Source organism: Physeter macrocephalus, chromosome 5, assembly GCF_002837175.3.
Source record: "Physeter macrocephalus isolate SW-GA chromosome 5, ASM283717v5, whole genome shotgun sequence".
NCBI lineage: Eukaryota > Metazoa > Chordata > Mammalia > Artiodactyla > Physeteridae > Physeter > Physeter macrocephalus.
The window spans coordinates 22,098,273-22,104,185 of record NC_041218.1 but is presented as its reverse complement, the minus strand read 5'-3'; the positions used below and the strand labels follow the sequence as shown (position 1 = coordinate 22,104,185).

The window sequence follows — 5,913 nt, the reverse complement described above, 5'->3', positions numbered from 1 at the left end:
GTGAGCCATGGCCGCTGAGCCTGCGCGTCCGGAGCCTGTGCTCCGCAACGGGAGAGGCCACAACAGTGAGAGGCCCGCGTACCGCAAAAAAAAAAAAAAAAAAGCTCAAGCTGCGGGAGCTGGAAAACACAGTACTTGATGTTCAATGTGAATATTACATTAAAAGATGTTACCAGAATAAAACACGCTGCTAAAAACAAGAGGAGGAAAATAAGGAGAGAGGACACGAACGTTTACTGACTGCTCACGATGTTCCAGGCACCACATCAAGAACGTCACAGACAGTTTTCCTTGCCACAGAAGTCTCACCGAAACAAAAACAAAAACAAAAAACCCTGCTTCACAAGGGTATGAACACACAGAGTCCACGTCCAACGGCAGGGACCCACCGGCAACGCATTCTCTACGTCAGACTTCACGTTGGCCCTGTATGCCCACCTCCACCCCCATTATCCTCTGAACATAAAGGATTTTTAAAAAGGAAACTGAGTAACATTGTCAGAAATGCACTTAAAATGATACCGTCTTTCCACATTTCTTGTTCTTGGTTCCTTCTTTATCCACCGCAAGACTGTGTTAACTTGCAGAAAACTCAGTCCTTTTCCATCAGCTGTGCTCCATTTTAAGCAGCCAGTTCACTTCAGTCCAAAGTGCCGGGCGGCAGGGTGGCGGTGGCGGTGGGGAAGCACCGTCATTACAACGTGCATAGAGAAATGTGATATGAACGTCACCAGCGAGTATAAAAATTATGTTTCACTAAATACAAAGGGTTTACCTGTTCCTCCAACATGCATAAAGTTTCTAAGGAAACCTTCTGGATGAGGGGAGCCCAACTTAGAAAACAGTGTGCTTACGAACAAGCTTTTCCAAGTGCTCCCCGCTGTGTCTCAGGATGACTACACACTCTGACATCCTAACACAGACAGGGCTATAAGGAAGCCGACTTCATATCTTTAATTTTACTATGAGTTGATCTAGTGTATTTGGTGTTCCAACTATTTTGCCTAATAGGTAAAATTTGCATCTGTCAGAGCACCGGTTCTCAAACTGTATGTTAGCGCTGGAAGCCCCCCCACCAAATGAAATCGTAGGTGAAAGCCCAATATAGGCACCAGATGAAAGCAGAGCATCCTCGGTTGATGTGGTGGGCTAGAGGATGCAAAGCCCTCCTGATCTGGGCCTGCTGACTCATCTCACCCCTCAGCGTGGCTACCGAGGCAACACTGCCAAACCCCAAGGGGTCTGTTTTATCTTTTCTGAGACCTTGATGATTTTTAAAAAAGTATACTTTATTATTTTATTCTATGTATACCTTTATGTCTCAGAGTTGGGCATATATAAAAATTGTTAAAAGCCGTTAAGTCCAAATGCTGCTTATTTACTACATTAAGGTTAGGAATTCTGTTGCGTATTTGGCTTGTGTGGACCCAAACAGAAAGATTATAATCTCTACTGGTATCTCTTTGTCAACAATGCTCTTAGCATATCTGCAAGTTCAAGGTCATTTTATAAACACAAAATTGTGTCAAGATAATGCATCTTCAATGAATGAGAACATATTCATGATGTACAAGACCCCTTGCCATGATTTCACTTTCACCAGTGGCCTTTAGCTTGCTACCTACAGTACAGTAAGTTTCAGACTATATACTAAAACTCAAGCAAAAGAAAAATATTACCCTGAGATTAAAAATGAATAATGAATTTGAAGAGCTGTTTGGTAACCATTATTTTAAAAGGTATAATACCAGGTCGGCAGAGAGAACAAAGACTTGAAATGCCTTCATGAAGACCCAAAACTTTTAAAATTCTACTAATAAGAAAGTGTACTAGCCTTTTCTTTTTAAACATTTTCTGACTGCTGTTTCCAAGTCTTCAAAAAGATAATGTGTTTCATCAGCCAGAGCCATCACATTTCAAGTGTACATATGAGAAAGTGGCCAGAGTGAAGGGGCTGTCCTGAGTCATCTGGGACCACCAACTTGAACTGGGGAAAGGCCCCAATGTTCTTCATTCAACTGTCCCTCAGAATAAACGTAGTGTTTGGAAGTAGTAAACTTTTATGTACAAGAGAGTGTCATAAACATTTACATACACAGAAGTGATAAAAGTGATTTGCCATTTCAAAATCCATGCTTAAACATATTCCTATTTTCAGAATACTCTAAATTTTCTATGATTTCCATTTTAAGTTGTTATTGAAAATAATTATGGAAGTTACTCTACTCATACTACTCTAGTAGTACTTAGGTGATTTTAAGATAGTCAACCTTTTCCATGAACAGAAGCATGGCTAAGAGAAATAAAGACATAAAGTAGTCCTCAAATACCTGGTTACATACCCAAAATGTACTTACATTGGTGGGTTAGAACTGGTGCCGCTTTTCCCTTAGGATTGATGCTGCTAATGAAAGTTAGTACCCAGAGGTCATTCCACAGAAAACTATTTCACTCAATGTATCTGTAATACAATACTATATAAATATATATATACATACACACACACACACACACACACACATCTGAAATGAGATGTATACTGCAACTGTGCTGCAATACTAACAATTATATGAGGAATAAAATAAACTAAGAATGATGTTTATTTCTCTATGCAAGTGTGTAAGAAGGTATAATCAGAAGAGGATGAACCAGACTAAGACACTTAAGAGATCTGAAAGTTAATGACACTGACTAGTATGCTTTATTCTACCTCCAAATATACTACGCTCTTTCCTCTTGATAATGATTATATCCCTGGCTCCTGACTTATCAGCTTTGACTAGCACCACTGGGAGCTCTCCAAAATCAAACAGAGGGAAGAAAGAAAAAAAATCTTAGAGAGAGATTCACCTGAAATATGGGGGAAATATGATAAAGAAGTATGTATGGATTTAACAAAAACTACGACCTAAAGGGGGATGGGCAGGAAAAGAAGAGAATGTAATATTTAGACTTTCACCAAGTTCGACGGAAAAGGTGCTGGATTAGACACAGCGCCTGAGCCAGGACAGCTTGGCTGCTGTGTGGAGCAGGGGTGTGGGAGGCTGACCAAAGGCAACGTGCAATTGGTCATGTGTAAGGCCTTGTGTGGTAAACTCGGTCAGAATCTGGTTGTCAATCTTTCAAAGAAGTATCAACAGTTGTTTGGTCTGGCTGGTGGCTCAGTTGGTGAGAACAGAGAATCAGGGCTCAGCAGGGGCAGTGGCGTATGTTCAGCTTCATGGTCACAGGGCATGAACAGCTCTAAACAGTAAGTGCCCAACAAACGGTGCTGGCCGAAGACAGAACACACCGGAGACTATGGACAGCTCAGGACGCCAACAGCTCTCAAGAGCTCTGTTCTACCAATAAAGTCACTTTTCTGCATGATGTTCTTAATGCCTTATTTAACCGGGGAGGAGTGGGGCAGAGAAGTTAGGTATCACAATCTGTAAAATCTGTTACTCTTGTCATACCTAACCTTAAACGCCTTCCTGAAAAGGATTATTGGATCCTATCTTATAGTGATATGAACTCTATGTATTTTTAAAATTACAAATGTGCTGAAAGTGAATCTGAAATACAGTAATACTTAAAGTCCTTTTAAATGACAATGCAAAATTTGCCCTTGCTAAATAGGTTGGTGGCATTTAACTATATGGGGAGGCGGGTGTTGAAAGCTGGTGAATCCCAGCTCCACTCTCAGGGGAAGTTAGGGAAGAGAATGCAAAGGAAGGGAGTATTGGTTATAATCGACGGTATCCCCCCTTTGGTTCTAGACAAGAGTCAAAGAGGTTTATAATGCAGTGTTCTTCGAACTGTAGGGTAATTCATTAGTGGGTGTGAAATAATTTCAAAGCATTGCAAGCAGCACTTTTACAAAAATGAAACAAGAGAATAAAACAGAAAACAAGAGCTCACTGAACTTAGTGTAACTATTATTTCATAAAGTTAACTGCTTCATTTACGTGTGTTGTGTGTACTTCTTCATGATGTAAAACACAATCCTTTTCTTGAGTTCCAGGAAAGAAAATGGTTTATCAGAAAGGAGATAAAGCACCATGTTTGAGATGAGGTGGGAGGGTCATGCTTGGGTGTAATTTAATCAGTGCGGTGCCTACACGGCCTTATGCTGAAAACTAACCAAGTTAGTTTACAGAATGCATTTACATTACCAATCAATAATTCTAAAGATACCACGCAAGCCATTATTCACTCATTCGCCCAGTTAAGTGTCTATTCTCCCTACATAAGGTTTATGGAGAGAGGATGAAATTTTAAAAATTAAATAGGGTCACATGTTATCATAACAGCTAGCACATACTCAGCGCTTATTGTGTGCCTGATAGTGTTCTAAGCACTTTACATATCATTAACTCATCTGATCCTCTTAATAACCCCAGAAAGGTAAATACTAATATTATCCCTGTTTTACAAATGAAGAATCTGAGAAATTAAGTCAGTTGCCTAAGAGGCGAAGCCAGTATCTGAACCCAAGAAGTCTGGATCCAGACTCCTCACTCTTAATGTACAGAATCCTTAACAGTTAAGAGCATAATCATCCATAATTGAGAGTCAGACTGTGGTAGCACTGGGGAAACGGGAGCCCAGAGGCAAACTTATGCTGTTAACACTACTGCCCAGGCTTTGCTGTCTGTCCTCATTTCTCCTGCTATTGAAGTACAAGCCACAGTCTAGGCCAGAGGCAGCTCACCTCTTTTACACTTCGATATCCTGGATGCATTCTGAACATGATTCCCAGCAAATCAGTTCAAACTCCATCCTTTCTTCCTTCCCTAGAAAACATGTAAGAATGCGACTGAGTAGGTCCTTACGTTTCTGTAATGAATCTAACTCTCATTTATTTAAAAGTTAAAAAGAATTCATTCCAGGTGCTGGCACTTAAACTTTTCTTATTAGCCAAACATTCTGACACATCTTCCATGTCTTATCTCCAAGAACCAGTGAATCCTGTAGCTGCAGTGAGCACTGCCAGTCTGGGTGATACAGAGCTCGTAGGGGTACCTCTTTCTTTGCACCCACTCGTATCACTCCCCTCACTGGTTTTCAAATAAGATCCAAAGAAATTGCAGGTGTAGGGCTTCTCTGGTGGCGCAGTGGTTGAGAGTCTGCCTGCTAATGCAGGGAACACGGGTTCGAGCCCTGGCCTGGGAGGATCCCACATGCCGCGGAGCAACTGGGCCCGTGAGCCACAACTACTGAGCCTGTGCGTCTGGAGCCTGTGCTCCGCAACAAGAGAAGCCGCGAGAGTGAGAGGCCCGCACACCACGATGAAGAGTAGCCCCTGCTCGCCGCAACTAGAGAAAGCCCGCACACAGAAACGAAGACCCAACACAGCAAATTTAAAAATTAATAAACTCCTACCCCCAACATCTTCTTAAAAATATATATATAGATAGATAGATAGGTATTCTGGAAGTAGTTCGATTAGATTTGTGATGTAAAAAAAAAAAAAAAAAGAAATTGCAGGTGTAATATACACTGTGGCAAGTGAACCATCGTGTTTCAGAAAAATATGAAGGAATTATGTACTAAAGATTTCTTTTCCTCCCGTCTACCCACCCTTGTCTTCCGGTTATATACTAAGCCCTATAGGTAGGGCCTAAACAGATAATAAAGTAAGTAAAAATCAACATCATTCCTGGTAGCATGGTTACCCTTCCTCAGCTACCTCAGAACCCAAAACAGCACCGTTTAAATGCTGAGCAAACACTATATGCTTCCACATATTGAAAGGAGAAGGCAGTACTATTCCGCCTCTTATTTAATCTGAATTAAAACAGCCAGTGCAAATGAATTCTGGAACAAAAGTGAAACAACATTTAGGTCTCTGTCTGACAACTACACCTGGCCACACAATTTTTTTTTTTTTTTTTTTTTTTTTTTTTTTTGTGGTATGCGGGCCTCCCTCTG

At 40.9% G+C, this 5,913-nt stretch overlaps 1 long non-coding RNA gene across 22 annotated transcripts in view; it reads right to left on the bottom strand.

The window, feature by feature from the left end:
* The window catches only part of LOC102991851 (uncharacterized), a 286,698-nt gene that overhangs the window by 161,606 nt on the left and 119,179 nt on the right, over nt 1-5,913 (bottom strand). For 16 of the 22 annotated variants that reach the window (XR_008617318.1, XR_008617324.1, XR_003679726.2 and 13 more), the window contains one exon: nt 4,694-4,775. The exons of 4 other annotated variants lie outside the window; for them this stretch is intronic. This is a non-coding gene — a long non-coding RNA (uncharacterized lncRNA). Of the gene's footprint in view, nt 1-284; nt 639-2,357; nt 2,405-4,693; nt 4,776-5,913 lie in introns of those variants that run through there. 2 more of the 22 variants (XR_003679722.2, XR_008617332.1) reach the window with 2 other exon arrangements.